This window comes from Triticum dicoccoides, chromosome 2B (genome assembly GCF_002162155.2).
Source record: "Triticum dicoccoides isolate Atlit2015 ecotype Zavitan chromosome 2B, WEW_v2.0, whole genome shotgun sequence".
Classification (NCBI taxonomy): domain Eukaryota; kingdom Viridiplantae; phylum Streptophyta; class Magnoliopsida; order Poales; family Poaceae; genus Triticum; species Triticum dicoccoides.
Genome location: NC_041383.1, coordinates 662448596 through 662468587, shown reverse-complemented (window position 1 = coordinate 662468587; position 19992 = coordinate 662448596).

The window sequence follows — 19992 nt, the reverse complement described above, 5'->3', positions numbered from 1 at the left end:
GCTTATGTATTCTGGTAAAAGAAGGCTTATGTATTGCCAAACAAATACATGGGAAATGATCATCATTATCTATTGTTAGTGAATAGAATGCCAATACAAACCTAATACGAAGATTTTCACTTGCAGACAACATAACAAACATCCTTCAAGTAGTTCACCTAAGTTCTTGGTTGCATTTCTTTATTGCCCCTTTGCGGATCATTCGTAAAATATGTTGTTCATAAGTTGTTCGGGCAGAGATCCCAAAACACATGGTCTATCTAAACTGCAGCATTCAAAGGCTGAGCTCACATCCCAAAACACGCCTCTAGCCACCCATTTGTGTGAAGTTCTTTATGGAGCTAAACCCTGGGTATCCAACGCTGACGATTGGCTTCCCAATAAGCTCCCTAGGACCGCTATTAAACTGCCATAACCATGAGAAGAAGCGACGGAGAGCTTTTGCATGAACAACGAGAAGAGGCATTGTTCATCTCATCTCAGGCCACGTCGTGGTGTATGCACTAAGAGGCAAATGCATCAGGGTACGATATGATAAGAAGGCTCTCCTGGATAACTCATAGAATGAATACATATCAAACATGTTGCCTTAATTTGTTGGGAAACGTAGTAGAAAACAAAAAAATCGCCCTACGATCAACCAGGAACACTATGAAGAAGCGATGAACGGTTAGGATCAGATCGTTATCGATTCTGAGTTGCAGTGGAAGTAGACGAGTCGTTGTAGATCATACTTGGAGTCCCTCGAACCTTAGATGAATGATCCCATGAGAAATGCCCATGAACAATCTCTTGACGAAAGACTGAAAGCACGACCTCTCTACGAGTTGCAAGTGTAGGGTCTTCACGATCCGGCAGCGCTTCACCGTACAAGGCTAATCATCAGTGGAGAATTAGAGGCAGGAGATTAGAACCACAGTGGGCTTCTAATTATGAGGATTAGAGGATCTAGGTATGAATCTAATTGATCAACTAGGACCAACTGGAACTAGAACTGGAGAACTAGAGAAGGCTCCAAAACTTGTGTTTCAAAAGTGCCAAAATTAGCCTCTAGTATATATAGGTTGGAGGGAGGGAGAGGGGGCACCCCAAGGGAAATCCCCCCCCCCCCTTGGCCGGCCAAGGAGGGGGGAATCCGCCTCCAATTTGGCCTCCCCTTCCCCTTTCCATGGGGAGAAGGGGGCGCCACCCCTTTTGGGCCCAAGTGGCCCAAGTTGCCTGCCACCACCTGGCCTTTTAAGTCTCGTTGGTATTAAATTAAATATAAAAACCTCCTAACAATTACTAGTGCCTTTTATTATTAATTTAACATCATTAGAAAAAAAATTCACCTATATATTATTTATCAAAAATATGCGGTATTACCCCCTTCTGTTGACCCCGAAACGCTTCCCGTTCCCCTCGAAACTATTTCACAAATGAATTCTCATTATTCCCTTCCTACTAACACTCAGCATATCATGATTACCTTAAACTTGTGACTCTGTAGGTTCGGTAAAACATAGTCATGAACAAAACCCCTTTGTTCAATGACCGATAGTAGAACCGTGGGCGTTCATTTCAATCCCTATGAGTACACGAATGAGACTCAAGTGAACCGTTGGTTACCAGGTGATGTTCCCTTTGCTTTGAGATGTCTTACAAAATATGAGGTGAGATGAATCAATATTCTCTTGAGTCATCACCATGCTCACTACACTAGTCTCCTCCTTACCGGTTTTGTTCTTCTTTCTCGTTTCCATGTTCCGGCATCCCCTGACCTAGTCACCTGTGTCTGGCCAGATGATGATGGATGCCGTCATGCCGAGAGGTCTCTAAGAAAAAAAAAATCCATCATCGGAGGAGCAAATCCAATTTGTTGAGCATTCAGTCCCTTGTCAAACTTTGCGGTTAACCTGTAAGTTGTCGTTATGATCACCTAGTTACAGATGGCATTTGAGCAACACTAAAGTCCATCGTATGGTAAGAAGTGACTACGATACTCTAATGGTCTAAGGAAGTAATCACACGTTAACACTCCGTGTTATAACAACCGACTTCTGACGATTGCATCTCAAAATATAACAAACAGGTCTATTCCATACGATCGTTCTTCTAACGTCATATTCTCAATATTGTTTTGATACTATCGTTACACTTAATGATATCTTAAGATCCGGAAAACGTGATCACCAACAACACTTGAGCTAGTCTTAAAGCCGAGATTAGGAATCATATTTTATGGTTTATCATTCCACACGTGCATATGAGTTTTCCACGGAATCGCATATTCTAGGATCATAACATTTATCGCATAGAATATAAATTCTTAATTTAGAAACATGAAAATATAATAATACAAGACTATTGCCTCTAGGGCATACTTCCAACAGACTCCCACTTGCACTAGAGTTAATAATATAGCTAGCATTTTTTCTTTTACACCAATGACAATCCCGTGTTTATTCATGCTTTGCTTGCGGTATAGCCTTCGTCCTATCAGATCTTGACAACTTCAGATCCGTGTGTATCTTTTGCATTTCTATGCATCTATAATGCTTTCATAAGTGTTTATAATTCATGTGAAACTGGGTTTGAATCACTGGCAAAAGCTTTGATTACTTAGACCAAGCTATGGAAACACTATTACAAACAGTGTTTCATTAACACAATTATCGAGAAACCATATCAAGTTCATGAACTTTTGATTCATAACCCTTCATTGTTGCTTCTAAAGCGACAATATACTTCAGCCTTCTATTATACAATTCACTACAGTAACTTTCTTGGACCAATTCTAACTTACTGTGCCACCATTTCGACGTCCACGATGTGGTTGGACAGACGTACCGCCCCGACTACGTCAACCATTTTAACGTGAGGGCCGCCATGCCCACCATGGGAGGAGATGCCACCTACACCACCTCCAGCCTGTTCGCCGCCGACTGCAGCGTGGCGCGCTATGGAGTCAGCCGTGGACCCGCGGTGCTATCTGAGCTCGCTGGTGTCACCTGTGCCAGTGGCATGGACGGCATCACGGCAAGGGTGTGGTGTGCAAGAAGTAAACCGCTTCTTGCATGCATATGGCGAGTGTTGTGTACTGGCCGTGCATGTCTGCATGCATGCACGGTTGACAAGTACGTACTTCACATGAATAGGCAAAGGGCATAATTTGATGTGTGTGCGACTTGGAACTTTATATCATCAAAGAACTAGTATGTGCCATTTGCATTATATGTTGCACCGACGAAGAATATCTTATCAAACTTTACGTTCAACTATTAATTAAATTTTACCTCGCAACTTTTGCACCATTGCATTCTTACGTCGAGATATTCGAAAGTAGATCACATGTTAATAGGCTTAGACAAACTTACGTTTGTTCCCGGTGAACCTGGGGCTCCCTTCTCCTCCATTGAGTGCTCCGACGGTCGCGGGAGGAGAGGGAACCTAGGGATCTTGTTCGGTGTATATGGTAGTAGCGTTAGGTGAGTGCTCTTCGTCCAACGTTGTTTGACGGCGATGGCGTAGGGGATAAGAATAAGTAGACCTTAGATCCAGTTTTATCTCGGCGGCGACGCTTGCGGCGAGGTCGACGGGCTTCAGGGCGGCGCTTCTCGAAATAGTTGAAATAGTTTCTTTAATATTTTTTAGAGAAACCAGAAGCGTTTCGGGGTCACCTGAAGGGTTTCAAAGTTTATAGAGCAATACCGGGTATTACCGATAAATAATATATTGGTGGAAAATGTTTTCGAGGATGTTAAATTAATAATAAAATGCTCTAGTAAATATTAGAAGGCTTCTATATTTAATTTAATATCAACGGGATTTAAAAGGCCAAGTGGATGAACTTGAATTGGCCCACAAGGGCCCAATATAGGCGGCGCCCCTCTCTCCATGGAAAGGAGAGAGGGGAGGCCGAATTGGAGGGGGAAACCCCCTCGTCTTGGCCGGCCAAGGGGTGGAGGCCTTCAATCCCCTTGTGGCGCCCCCCCTCTCCCCTTCCAACGTATATATACTAGAGATCTAGGCACTTTTAAAACATACAAGTTTTGGAGCCTCCTCTAGTTCTAGTTGGTCCTAACACTACAAAAAAAATACACTTCCATGATGATACACGTTTGTCACAGTAGGTCACGTTTTTTGTGATGCATGTACATCCATGACGATTTTATGACAGAATCAAGATAGTCATACCTGTGCTGTCGTAGAAGTGTTCCATGACATTACCAAAATTATCATCACGGAAGTGTCCACTTCCATGATAATAAATCACGCGTCACAGAAGTGCTTTCGTCAAGGGTGACCGACACGTGGCATCCACCGTCATGGAACACCGTTAAGCTGCCGGGTCCGGTTTTGGATCCAATACCCGTTAACAACCAGGACCAATGGGAAATTTCCACATGTAAAATTCTGATTGGCCGGAGGGAACACCTGTCAGCTCGTCAGTGGGCTAGATATCGCCCGTCCATTGGAGGAGACATGCCTATGATACGTTGATGCATGGCTGGGCCCAACAGAGGCCCGTATAGGTTAAAAAGGCCGGCCCAGTAGAAGGCTCGTAGTACTAACTCAGGTACTAGTGGGCCGGCCCAATAACGGCCTGCTTAATAAAGGCCCATTTACGGCCCGAAGCCAGATCTGACCCATTAATTGTTTGCCGAATATTTGGGCCCATTTACGGCCCGAAGCCAGATCTGGCCCATTCATTGTTCGCCGAATATTTGGGTCCAATTACAGCCCAGTGACTTTTGGCCTGTTAGAGGCCCGATGTGGACATGGGCCCATTTTAGCCCGGTGTGACTTTCGGCCTGGGAATGGCCCGTGCTGCCCATGGGCCATATATGGTCCGACGGGACATCGGGCCCACTAACGGCCCGTGATAAAGGTGGCAGCAGTTAAGCCCAACGTGACTTTGGGCCTGTTAAAGGCCTATCGCATAATTCAGCCGGTTGATGCATGTACTAAGCTTTCGGCCTCTTAAAGGCCCATGATATTAGTGGGCCAACTAAGGCCCGAGATATGCTTCGGCCTGGTAACGGCCCGTGATATAACTGGGCCCAAAAGACCCGGTCTACATTTCAGCATGCTGAAGGCCCGTCGACGACTAGTGAAAATTGAGGCCCAACGTGCATTTCGGCCTGCTAAAGGCCCATGGTTTCATCTTGGCCATAACAGGCTAGTAGAATATTCATCCTGTTAATGGTCCAACGCTACATGGGCCAAACCAAGTGTTGGTTCCACAAAAGGCCCAACTAAAATATAGGCCGGTGTAAGTTGTGGGCCTCGCGCAAAGTGTGAAGGCCCCAATCATTCGGGCCCAAGAAAGATGCAGGCCGGCTCAATAGTGGCCCGCTAAAAACCGGGCCCGTTAGAGGCGAATGTTTCGGCCCGGTCGACTACATCAGTTTTTTTTCAGATAGCGGATGATGGCAGTAACTAGTAGGAATTAAGAACAAGCCTACTCTATAGAATAAAGAAATTACGTCATAGTAACTAAGAATAAACCTACACTATACAATAAATGATTTATGGTATATTACATCCACTGGGCATCAAAGTTCGCCACCAGTGATCATAAAGCGCAACGAAGAAGCGGATTACAAAAACTGGGCACCATTGCAGCGTAACAAAATAATACTGAATCGAGACCACTTCCAAGATAGTTCAAGAAAGGTTAGCCTTGCGCGGGAACTGCTGAGCAAGGCTGTGAGACCGACCTAGCATGTCGGTCATAGCTTCCAGGTGTAGCTGTTTAGCGATGAGGTTCTCAATGGTGTTCTCTGCAATCTTTCTTAGAGTTAGGACTTCAAGTCAAAGTTGAGTCGCAGAATGCCTTTCTGCTAGAACTTGGGACTGAAGAAGTCGAACTAATTCAGAGAACGAATTCTGTGAGCTTGTCTGACTGCTAGTCTCAAGTAACTTGAACACTGCATCAAAATAAGACTTTGGGGTTGTCTTGCTATCTTCAAGATGTTTTGCCTTCTTTGCTGCAATATATGTTGGGTTTGTCTCACATCCTTCAGCAGACTTGTGCATACCATCAGGCATATCACCCTGAAACAAAGCAGAGAGATGACAGGTTTTGCACGTGTATAAACAAAGATGATAACTGTGCTGTCAATTCTATCCAATTTCAAATTAGAAAATAAAGAGTAAGTTCAAAATATCAATAGCATAATTTGGCATTGTTCATAATGCGGGAAGCTTCACCACACTACTGGATTACCATGTCAACATAACAAGCATAGATGAAGGGCAAAGAAAATCATTGTATCTATTTTGGTTAATGTGCATGGCATGTTATTCATATCATCAGCCACATCAGTAAGATAAAACACGAGATGACAAGGTGCAAACGTGGGCTGCTTCACCACACACTGGATTATAGATCCACAAAAACAATCATACATATAGGGAGTATTGAGTAATGTGCATGGTATGAATAAGGAATTTGGTTTTACAATTAAAAGTTAGAACTTACGATTCTTGCGAACATGCATTTTGGTAGAAAAAACAAACTAAAAAGCAGTAAACGATAGGGGTATGAGAAAATTAAACAGCAGTTGAGGATAAAGGCTTTAGAAGGACTAACTTACATTAACAGTTAACATCGGCTTTATAATGCCCTTCTCCATATCAAGGGAAGGATAACTTAAGAATTTTAGCACAAAATCTTCTTCATAAGCATTGCATGTACTCTACATTTTGTAGAGAGTAATTATAGATATGATAATACTGGAAGGGGTAGAGGATAATGAAGATAATATGCAGATTGATGCTACATAATCAACTACCAATCCCTGGTAGTACAAGCGTTACAGGACAAAATGTACTGACAAGAGCAATGGGCTACACTTCTGCACTGGCATTGTCTGTGTATTCTACTTTTTGGTAAGATTAAATATAGATATGATCTTTTTTAGTAAATGGTGGGCGAGGGAGATAAGATGCAGAATGCTACACAATGAACCAATCCCTCTTCCCATAACACAAGAGTGTTTTGAACACTGGTGTACTATACAAAACATTCTTATATTATGGGACGGAGGGAGTAGTTGTTAATGTAAGTACAGTGATAGACGACGTTCAGTCCTTACAAGAGGACTGCGCAGCTAAACCTCTTCAAAAGCATTGGGTTGATTCTAAATTTATGTAAGAGTCCATACGAATCTTATAATGTCCACCAAATGGACGATAACGAGGCTAACATGTGCAGTGATGGTACATAATCAAACAACTATGAAAGTAAGTATGGTCATACAGGGCAAGAGGTACTCACAAGAGCAATGTAGTGTGCAGTATAGTTGCGAGATTCTGTGGTCCCTTGAGAATGAATGTTCTTATGCTAACAGTTTTTGTACAAGTGAGACGTTAAGGCAAATGCAGAAGTGTAGTTCAAATTGTGATGTGATATCATAGACAGTACCTTACGCTACAGCCGAGACCAATGTGTAACAAGATTATTCCAGTCACCGTCGGATAAATGTAGCACCGGAGACTTTACAGAAATTTTGTTTAGAGGCTTGCCATCGAAGTGCGCTTGCCTCAGATAGGAACGATACTTCATCAACGAGTGCTTGAAAAGTGCAACCAACCCTTGCTCGTCTTCACAATCCAGTTTGGTCCTCGCCTATTTAAAAGAATGAAATCTTGTGTCTTCTGTCAGCAGAAATATATGCAGTAATTACCATGAATAACATTAGTACATTACTTAAGCATAAGTTGCGGAGGAAGACTGGAAATTGTTCTGTGTCTGCGATATAAACTTTCCATGAAGAAAAGATGTGCACAAAGTTCCGGACAACAACATAAGCTTCATCTTCTAAACTGGGAAGAAATGGAACATGGGTCCTATTTGCTGTGATTGGGGCTCTCTCTGGTTTGAAAAGGGATTTGGCAACTGGATTTGGTGTAATCTTTGCTGGAATGGGGGTTTTGCGTCGTAGAGCTGGTGCTATATTGTCGGTGTACTAAAGTAGGGGCGCTACTTTGTACCCCTTACCAAGTACACGGGCAGTCGGAGCTGCGCCCACGACCACACTAAGCAGTGCAGAGGGAAGAGTCGAAGCCACAGAACGGGCAAAGCAACGCCAAGACCAGAAGGCCAAGAGGGCAAGGTGGTTCTCCCCAGCAAGGTCCTTGCCGTGGGAGCCTCTGTGGCCCCGGCAAGAGCCTTGCCAGGGCAACTTGCCCAATCCCCCACCAGCAGAACGCGCCACCCTTGAGCCCAAGGTTTCCAACCTCATTGGAACCAGGGCTTGGGAGGCACTTCCGTGGTGGCATGCAGATCTTTGTGAAGACAAAGAGCAGGGACGATCCTTGGCAAGATCTTTGCCAAGGAAATCCACAAGACCTCCAGCAACACCCTTGCCGGGGACGACCATGGCGCCGCGGCAAGACCCTTGTCGGGGCCCCGACAAGGCCCTTGCCGAGGACGTTTGTGAGGCCACAGCTAGGCCCACGTCTTGCACGATCCCATCACCACTCCCCATGCAGCTGCCAGCCCACCAGCTAGGCAGGCGCCTGCGTGTCAGCAGGAGGCTTCTTGGCCAGCTCAGTGATGCCTACATGGTGGCATGCAAATCTTTGTGAAGACCTCACCACCGTGCCACCTCAACTGCCTGCCAGCTTACATGGCACCACGCGCCCCGCTGGCCCGGACGCGTGTCGGAGCAGGGTGGAGCAGCGATGGACGGGATGGGGGTTCGCATTTAATACGCCTTGCCCCGTAATGGCTAGCGATAAGCTTAGCCACAGTACCCCGATGCCACCTCCTGTGTGCCACTGTGGCGATCCCCTTTGCTATAAAAGGAGGGGGATTCAGACCCCTGGATAAGTGACTCGTTGTAGCTAGCTCAAGAACAACAATAACACTCAAATAGATACCTAGAGCAAGAATAGGGTATTATGTTGGAAATATCCCCTAGAGGCAATAACAAAATGGTTATTATTGTATTTCCTTGTTCATGATAATTATCTATTGTTCATGCTATAATTGTATTAACTGGAAACCGTAATACATGTGTGAATACATAGACCACAACATGTCCCTAGTGAGCCTCTAGTTGACTAGCTCGTTGATCAATAGATGGTTATGGTTTCCTAACCATGGACATTGGATGTCATTGATAGCGGGATCACATCATTAGGAGAATGATGTGATGGACAAGACCCAATCCTAAGCATAGCACAAGATCGTGTAGTTCGTTTGCTAAAGCTTTTCTAATGTCAAGTATCATTTCCTTAGACCATGAGATTGTGCAACTCCCGGATACCGTAGGAATGCTTTGGGTGTACCAAACGTCACAACGTAACTGGGTGGCTATAAAGGTGCACTACAGGTATCTCTGAAAGTGTCTGTTGGGTTGGCACAAATCGAGACTGGGATTTGTCACTCCATATGACGGAGAGGTATCTCTGGGCCCACTCGGTAATGCATCACCATAATGAGCTCAATGTGACTAAGTAGTTAGTCACGGGATCATGCATTACGGAACGAGTAAAGTGACTTGCCGGTAACGAGATTGAACAAGGTATAGGATACCGCCGATCGAAGCTCGGGCAAGTAACATACCAATGGACAAAGGGAATTGTATACGGGATTGATTGAATCCTCAACATCGTGGTTCATCCGATGTGATCATCGTGGAACATGTGGGATCCAACATGGGTATCCAGATCCCGCTGTTAGTTATTGGCTAGAGAACGTCTCGGTCATGTCTGCATGGTTCCCGAACCCATAGGGTCTACACACTTAAGGTTCGGTGACGCTAGAGTTGTTATGGGAAACAGTATATGGTTACCGAAGGTAGTTCGGAGTCCCGGATGTGATCCTGGACAACACGAGGAGTTCCGGAATGGTCCGATGGTGAAGATCGATATATTGGACGAAGGGTATCGGAGTCCGGAAGTGTTTCGGGGGTACCAGGCTATGGCCAGCATGACCGAAAGTTGTTTCGGGAGCCCCGACAAGTGTTGGAGGGCATCATGGGCCAAAGGGGAAGGGGCAAACCAGCCCACTAAGGGGTGGTGCGCCCCCCATACCCTTTCCCACATTATTTGGGGAGGTGGGGCGCCTCCACCTGGCTTGGGAGGCAATCCTCCACCTACTTGGCTTGGGGGGCAAGTCTCCCTAGGATTTTCCGTAGGGAGATCCAATCTGCTTGGCCGCCGCCCCCTAGGGGAAACCCTAGGGTGCCTCCCCCTCTCCCCTTGCCCCTATATATAGTGGAGGGGTGGGAGGGCAGCCACACCTCTTCCCTGGTGCAACCCTCCCTCCTCCAACACCTCCTCTTCCTCCGTAGTGCTTGGCGAAGCCCTGCCGGAGAACCACGAGCTTCATCACCACCACGTCGTCGTGCTGTCGGAGTTCTCCCTCAACTTCTCCTCTCCCCTTGCTGGATCAAGAAGGAGGAGACGTCCCTGGGCTGTACGTGTGTTGAACGCGGAGGCGCCGTCCATTCGGCGCTAGATCGGATCTTCCGCGATTTGAATCGCCGCGAGTACGACTCCATCAACCGCGTTCTTGTAACGCTTCCGCTTAGAGATCTTCAAGGGTATGAAGATGCTGTCCCTCTCTCTCTCATTGCTAGAATCTCCATAGATTGATCTTGGTTTTGTGTAGAAAATTTAGAATTTGTGCTACGTTCCCCAACAGTGGTATTAGAGCTAGGTCTATTGCGTAGATTCTATGCACGAGTAGAACACAAGTTGTTGTGGGCATTGATTTTGTTCAATATGCTTACCGTTACTAGTCCTATCTTGTTTCGACGGTATTGTGGGATGAAGCGGCCCGGACCGACCTTACACGTACACTTACATGAGACAGGTTCCACCGACTGACATGCACTTGTTGCATAAGGTGGCTAGCGGGTGCCAGTCTCTCCCACTTTAGTCGGATCGGATTCGATGAAAAGGGTCCTTATGAAGGGTAAATAGCAATTGGCATATCACGTTGTGGCTTTTGCGTAGGTAAGAAACGTTCTTGCTAGAAACCCATAGCAGCCACGTAAAACATGCAAACAACAATTAGAGGACGTCTAACTTGTTTTGCAGCATATGCCGTGTAATGTGATATGGCTAAGAAGGATGTGATGAATGAAATATATGTGATGTATGAGATTGATCATATTCTTGTAATAGGAATCACGACTTGCATGGCGATGAGTATGACAACCGGCAGGAGCCATAGGAGTTGTCTTTATTTATTGTATGACAGGCGTGTCACTGAATAACGCCATGTAATTACTTTACTTCGTTGCTAAACCGTTAGCCATAGTAGTAGAAGTAATAGTTGGCCACAAAAGATCATGGAGACACGATGATGGAGATCATGATGATGGAGATCATGGTGTCGTGCCGGTGATGATGATGATCATGGAGCCCCGAAGATGGAGATCAAAAGGAGCAAAATGATATTGGCCATATCATGTCACTATTTGATTGCATGTGATGTTTATCATGTTTATGCATCTTATTTGCTTAGAACGACAGTAGTAAATAAGATGATCCCTCATAATAATTTCAAGAAAGTGTTCCCCCTAACTGTGCACCGTTGCGAAAGATTGTTGCTTCGAAGAACCACGTGATGATCGGGTGTAATAGATTCTATCGTTCACATACAACAGATGTAAGCCAGATTTACACACGCGAAACACTTAGGTTGACTTGACGAGCCTAACATGTACAGACATGGCCTTGGAACACAAGAGACCGAAAGGTCGAACATGAGTCGTATAGTAGATACGATCAACATGAAGATATTCACCGATGATGACTAGTCCGTCTCACATGATGATCAGACACGACCTAGTTGACTCAGATCATGTATCACTTAGATGACTAGAGGGATGTCTATCTGAGTGGGAGATCATCAAATAATGTGATTAGATGAACTTAATTATCCTGAACATAGTCAAAAGGTCTTTGCAAATTATGTCGTAGCTCGCGTTTTAGTTCTACTATTTTAGATATGTTCCTAGAGAAATTTTAGTTGAAAGTTAATAGTAGCAATTATGCGGACTGGGTCCGTAAACTGAGGATTGTCCTCATTGCTGCGCAGAAGGCTTATGTCCTTAATGCACCGCTCGGTGTGCTAAACCTCGAACGTCGTTTGTGGATGTTGCAAACATCTGACATACACATTTTTATGACTACGTGATAGTTCAGTAATATTAAACGGTTTAGAATTGAGGCGCCGAAGACGATTTTTGAAACATCACAGAACATAGGAGATGTTCCGAGGGCTGAAATTGGGATTTCAGGCTCGTGCCCATGTCAAGAGGTATGAGACCTCTGACGAGTTTCTTAGCCTACAAACTAAGGGAGAAAAGCTCAATCGTTGAGCTTGTACTCAGATTGTCTGGGTACAACAATCACTTGAATCGAGTGGGAGTTAATCTTATAGATGAGATAGTGATGTTTCTCCAAAGTCATTGCCACCAAGCTACTAGAGCTTCGTGATGAACTATAACATATCAGGGATAGATATGATGATCCTTGAAATATTCACGATGTTCGACACCGCGAAAGTAGAAATCAAGAAGGAGCATCAATTGTTGATGGTTAGTGAAACCACTAGTTTCAAGAAGGGCAAGGGCAAGAAGGGATACTTCATGAAATGGCAAATCAGTTGCTGCTCTAGTGAAGAAACCCAAGGTTGAACCCAAACCCGAGACTAAGTGCTTCTGTAATGAGGGGAACGGTCACTGAAGCAGAACTACCCTAGATACTTGGTAGATGAGAAGGCTGGCAAGGTTGACAGAAGTATGTATTGGACATACATTATATTAATGTGTACTTTACTAGTACTCCTAGTAGCACCATGGTAATAGATACCGGTTCGATTGCTAAGTGTTAGTAACTCGAAATAAAAGGCTACGGAATAAATGGAGACTAGCTAAAGGCGAGGTGACGATATGTGTTGGAACTATTTTCGAGGTTGATGTGAGCAAACATCGCACGCTCCCGCTACCATCGGGATCGGTGTTAAACCTAAATAATTGTTATTTGGTGTTTGCGTTGAGCATAGACATGATTGGATTATGTCTATCGCAATACGGTTATTCATTTAAGGAGAATAATGGTTACTCTATTTATTTGAACAATACCTTCAATGGTCTTGCACCTAAAATGAATGGTTTATTGAATCTCGATCGTAGTGATACACATTTTCATGCCAAAAGATATAAGATAGTAATGATAGTACCACCTACTTGTGGCACTGCCATGTAAGTCATATTGGTATAAAACGCATGAAGAAGCTCCATGTTGATGGATCTTTGGAATCACTCGTTTTTGAAAAGTTTGAGACATGCGAACCATGTCTATTGGTATGTACGCATGAAGAAACTCCATACAGATGGATCGTTTGGACTCACTTGATTTTGAATCACTTGAGACATGCAAATCATACCACATGGGCAAGATGACTGAAAGCCTCGTTTTCAGTAAAATGGAACAAAAAAGGAACTTGTTGGAAGAAATACATTTTGATGTGTGCAGTCCAATGAGTGCTAAGGAACGCAGTGGATATCGTTATGTTCTTACTTCACAGATGATTTGAGTAGATGCTGAGTATATTTACTTGATGAAACACAAGTCTGAATTATTGAAAGGTTCAAGTAATTTCAGAGTGAAGTTGAAGATCATCGTGATAACAGGATAAAATGTCTATGATATGATCATAGAGATGAATATCTGAGTTACGAGTTTGGTACAGAATTAAGACATTGTGGAAATTGTTTCACAACTAATACCGCCTGGAACACCATAGTGTGATGGTGTGTCCGAACATCATAGCTGCACCCTATTGGATATGGTGCATACCATGATGTCTCTTATCAAGTTACCACTATCGTTTATGGGTTAGGCATTAGAGACAACCACATTCACTTTAAATAGGGCACCACGTAATTCCATTGAGATGACACCGTATGAACTATGGTTTAGAGAAACCTAAGTTGTCATTTCTTAAAAGTTTGGGGCTGCGATGCTTATGTGAAAAGGTTTCATCCTGATAAGCTCGAACCCAAAACGGATAAATGCATCTTCATAGGACACCCTAAATAGTTGGCTATACCTCCTATTTCAGATCTGGAATCAAAAGTAACTGTTTCTAAAAACGGGTCCTCTCTCGAGGAAAAGTTTCTCTCGAAAGAATTGAGTGGGAGGATGGTGGAGACTTGATGAGGTTATAGAACCGTCATTCAACTAGTGTGTAGCAGGGCACAGGAAGTTGTTCCTGTGGCGCCCACACCAATTGAAGTGGAAGCTGATGATATTGATCATGAAACTTCGGATCAAGTCACTACCAAATCTCGTAGGTCGATAAGGACGCGTACTGCTTCAGAGTGGTACGGTAATCCTGTCTTGGAGGTCATGTTGGTAGACAACAATGAACCTACGAGCTATGGGGAAGCGATGGTGTGCCCAGATTCTGACAAATGGCTAGAGGCCATAAAATCCGAGAGAGGATCCATGTATGAAAACAAAGTGTGGACTTTGGAAGATCTACTTGATGGTCGTAAGGCTATTGGGTACAGATGGATTTTAAAAGGAAGACGGACAATGATGGTAAGTGTCACCATTGAGAAAGCTCGACTTGTCGTTAAGATGTTTTTCGACAAGTTCAAGGAGTTGATTGAGATGAGACTTTCTCACTCGTAGCGATGCTAAAGAGTCTGTTGGAATTATATTAGTAGTTACTGCATGATTTATGAAATCTTGCAGATAGGATGTCAAAACATTGTTTCCTCGATGATATTCTTGAGGAAAGGTTGTATGTGATACAACCAAAAGGTTTTGTCAATCCTAAAAGATGCTAACAAGTATGCAAAGCTCCAGCAATCCTTCTAAGGACTGGAGTAAGCATCTCAGATTTGGAATATACGCTTTGATGAGATAATCAATGATTTTGGGTTTATACAAAGTTTATGAGAAACTTGTATTTCCAAAGAAGTGAGTGGGAGCACTATAGAATTTCTGATGAGTATATGTTATTAACATATTGTTGATCAGAAATGATGTAGAATTTCTGGACATCATATAGGGTTATTTGAAAAGTGTTTTTCAATGGAAAACCTGGATTAAGCTACTTGGACATTGAGCATCAAGATCTATAAGGATAGATAAAAAACGCTTAATAGTACTTTCAAATAAATACATACCGAGACAAGAGTTTGAAGGAGTTCAAAATAGATCGGGAAAGAAGGAGTTCTTGGCTGTGTTATGAGGTGTGAGTATTGAGTAAGACTCAAGACCTGACCCCGGCAGAAGAGTGAAGAAAGGACGAAGGTTGTCCCCTATGCTTTAGACGTAGGCTCTACAATATGCTATGCTGTGTATCGCACCTGATGTGTGCCTTGCCATGAGTCAGTCAAGGGGTACAAGTGTGATCCAGGAATGGATCAAAGGATAGCGGTCAAGGTTATCCTTAGTAACTAGTGGACTAAGGGATTTTCTCGACTATGGAGGTGGTAAAAGAGTTCGTCGTAAAGGGTTACGCCGATGCAAACTTTGACACTAATCCGGATTATTCTGAGTAGTAAACCGGATTCGTATAGTAGAGCAGTTATTTGGAATAGTTCCAAATAGCGCGTGGTAGCTGCATCTAGGAGATGACATAGAGATTTGTAAAGCACACACGGATCTGAAAGATTTAGATCCATTGACTAATAACCTCTCTCACAAGCGAGATATGATCAAACCCAATGGGTGTTGGATTCATTACAATCACATAGTGATGTGAACTAGATTATTGACTCTAGTGCAAGTGGGAGACTGTTGGAAATATGTCCTAGAGGCAATAATAAAATGGTTATTATTGTATTTCCTTGTTCATGGTAATTATCTATTGTTCATGCTACAATTGTATTAACTAGAAACCGTAATACATATGTGAATACATAGACCACAACACGTACCTAGTGAGCCTCTAGTTGACTAGCTCGGTGATCAATAGATGGTTATGGTTTCCTGACCATGGACATTGGATGTCATTGATAATGGGATCACATCACTAGGAGAATGATGTGATGGACAAGACCCAATCCTAAGCATAGCACAAGATCGTGTAGTTCGTTTGCTAAAGCTTTTCTAATGTCAAGTATCATTTCCTTAGACCATGAGATTGTGCAACTCCCGGATACCGTAGGAATTCTTTGGGTGTACCAAACGTCACAACATAACTGGGTGGCTATAAAGGTGCACTACAGGTATCTCCGAAAGTGTCTGTTGGGTTGGCACGAATCAAGACTGGGATTTGTCACTTCGTATGACGGAGAGGTATCTCTGGGACCACTCGGTAATGCATCATCAAAATGAGCTTAATGTGACTAAGTAGTTAGTCACGGTATCATGCATTACGGAACGAGTAAAGTGACTTGCCCGTAACGAGATTGAACAAGGTATAGGGATACCGTTGATCGAATCTCGGGCAAGTAACATACCAATGGACAAAGGGAATTGTATACGGGATTGATTGAATCCTCGACATCGTGGTTCATCCGATGAGATCATCATGGAACATGTGGGAGCCAACATGGGTATCCGGATCCCGCTGTTAGTTATTGGCCGGAGAACGTCTCGGTCATGTCTGCATGGTTCCCGAACCCGTAGGGTCTACACACTTAAGGTTCGGTGACGCTAGAGTTGTTATGGGAAATAGTATGTGGTTACCGAAGGTAGTTCGGAGTCCCGGATGTGATCCCGGACGTCACGAGGAGTTCCGGAATGGTCCGGCGGTGAAGATCGATACATTGGACGAAGGGTATTGGAGTCCGGAAGTGTTCCGGGGGTACCAGGCTATGGCCAGCATGACCGAAAGGTGTTTCGGGAGCCCCGACAAGTGTTGGAGGGCCTCATGGGCCAAAGGGGAAGGGGAAAACCAGCCCACTAAGGGGTGGTGCGCCCCCACACCCTTTCCCACATTATTTGGGGAGGTGGGGAGCCTCCACCTGGCTTGGAAGGCAATCCTCCACATGCTTGGCTTGGGGGGCAAGTCTCCCTAGGATTTTCCCTAGGGAGATCCAATCTGCTTGGCCGCCGCCCCCTAGGGGAAACCCTAGGGCGCCTCCCCCTCTCCCCTTGCCCCTATATATAGTGGAGGGGTGGGAGGGCAGCCACACCTCTTCCCTGGTGCAACCCTCCCTCCTCGAACACCTCCTCTTCCTCCGTAGTGCTTGGCGAAGCCCTACCGAAGAACCACGAGCTCCATCACCACCACGCCGTCGTGCTGTCGGAGTTCTCCCTCAACTTCTCCTCTCCCCTTGCTGGATCAAGAAGGAGGAGACGTCCCCGGGCTGTACGTGTGTTGAACGCGGAGGCGCCGTCTGTTCGGCGCTAGATCGGATCTTCCGCGATTTGAATCGCCGCGAGTACGACTCCATCAACCACGTTCTTGTAACGCTTCCGCTTAGAGAGCTTCAAGGGTATGAAGATGCACTCCCTCTCTCTCTCACTAATTGCTAGAATCTCCATAGATTGATCTTGGTGTTGTGTAGAAAATTTTGAATTTGTGCTACGTTCCTCAACATATTACGCACGTCGCGGCCCGAACCTGGGTAAACGACCGTGTGCTTTGTCTGACCACTGGTCCCGCTCTCCTCTCAACCCCGTGCCCCGCAACCATAGTAGGGATCCCAGTTGATCCCATAGGTGTCGTTTCCACCGACATCTTTGGCGCACTAGGTAGGGGGGCCTATTGAGAGAATCTGGTTCAGTAGTTAGTTCAGTAGTTCTTCATCTCCATGGCTTCCAAGGAAGAGGGCGACCGAGCGAGCGTTGCCATTGGCGGATGCAATGGGCACCCGCAAGGTGACAGAGAAGATAAGTTGCGCAACACTTTGAGTTTTTCCTTTTTGTAAATATGGTTATTCCCCTCGGAGATCTCTCCCCTGTACGAAAAACCTGCACGCAGTGGGGCCCTTCCATTATTGGCAATGCCCTTGGTCTATTTCGAGTCCGCTCAACAGATCGAGCGGCCGCATCGAGAACGGCAGGGTGGCCTTCCGCTATTGGCAATGCTCTCGCTCTGTCTCGAGTCCGCTCGACAGTTCGAGCGGTCACGCTAAGAACGGCAAGGTGGTTCGCACGGCAGCAAGCACACCCTACCGGCCGCTAAAGGATCCGTCCTTCAGAGCGTAGTGGTTTGGGTTTACGCATCGGCAAGCCTACCTAATAAATGTAGGGTGGACATACAGAGGGAGATCGAATAGGGAAATAACATGCATCATACCAAAAGTATTGCAGGGTATATATTACATCAATTGTTGCTGTGGTTCTAACTAAATATAGAAATTTTCTTGGTCATGAACCTGCAGCGGCGACAAGAAACGGGGCGTCTAGTCCCGACGCTGGCCCTCCAGCCACTGGATTTCGCCGACGCGGCTGATGATGGGCTCGATGCACTCCTCAAGCACTGTGAGGTCTGCGTCGCCCGGCAAGCTATCCAACGCGGCGTCAAAGTCGAGGTTGGGGTTCCAGTACGCCGGCTTGGTGAGGACCTTGGTCATGGCGCTCCGGCAAAGCATCTGGGCCTCATCAGCCAAGGAGCTTGCCCGATTGTGGCGGAACTGCTCCAGGGCCTCAAGAACGCTTTCAAATAATATGGTCAGCCTGGCGTTGGGGCTCACGTTTGGTTTAGGGGTGTACCTGACATCCGACATCTTCATGTCGGCCAGCTTGCTGGTGATTCTGTTGGCGACATCAACAAGGTGAATCATCCAGAGCTTTTCGCCCTTCACGTGATCTTCGAGGTTGGCGGCTTCACTTGCTCGTAGCTGCGCCTCCTCCGCCAGGCGTTGGGTCAGGGCTGCCTCCCGGGTTTTGGCCTCCTCGAGAACCCCCTCAAGGCCCTCCAGCTTAAGCTTTAGATCCTTCATGGCGTTGTTGGCTGTGGAGAGCTGCTCGGCCTTGCCAAGGACCGCGGACTACGCCTTGATACGTCTCTAATGTATCTATAATTTTTGATTGTTCCATGCTATTATATTACCTGTTTTGGATGTTTATGGGCTTTACTTTACACTTTTATATCATTTTTGGGACTAACCTACTAACCGGAGGCCCAGCCCGTATTGCTGTTTTTTTGCCTATTTCAGTGTTTCGAAGAAAAGGAATATCAAACGGAGTCCAAACGGAATGAAACCCTCGGGAGCGTGATTTTTGGAACAAACGTGATCCAGAGAACTTGGAGTGCAAGTCAAGAAGCAATCGAGGAAGCCACGAGGGTGGAGGGCGCCCCCCCACCTACTGGGCATGCCCCCTATCTCGTGGGCCCCTCGGGCGTCCACCGGTGTACTTCTTCCTCCTATATATACCCATGTACCCTGAAACCATCAAGGGAGCCATCGAAAACCTATTTCAACCACCGTAACCTTCTGTATTCGTGAGATCCCATCTTGGAGCCGTCGCCGGCACTCTGCCAGAGTGGGAATCCACCATAGAGGGCCTCTACATCAACTCCAAGGCCTCTTCGATGAGTTGTGAGTAGTTTACCACAGACCTTCGGGTCCATAGTTATTAGCTAGATGGCTTCTTCTCTCTCTTTGAATCTCAATACCATGTTCTTCTTCCTCTTCTTGGAGATCTATTCGATGTAACTCTTTTTGCGGTGTGTTTCTCGAGATCCGATGAATTATGGGTTTATGATCTAGTTTATCTATGAGAAATATTTGAATCTCCTCTGAATTCTTTTATGTATGATTGAGTTATCTTTGCAAGTCTCTTAGAATTATCGGTTTGGTTTGGCCTACTAGATTGATCTTTCTTGGCATGGGAGAAGTGCTTAGCTTTAGGTTCACTCTTGCGGTGTCCTTTCCCAGTGACAGCAGGGGCAGCAAGGCACGTATTGTATTGTTGCCATCGAGGATAAAAAGATGGGGTTTATATCATATTTCTTGAGTTTATCCCTCTACATCATGTCATCTTTCTTAAAGCGTTACTCAGTTCTTATGAACTTAATACTCTAGATGCATGCTGGATAGCGGTTGATGTGTGGAGTAATAGTAG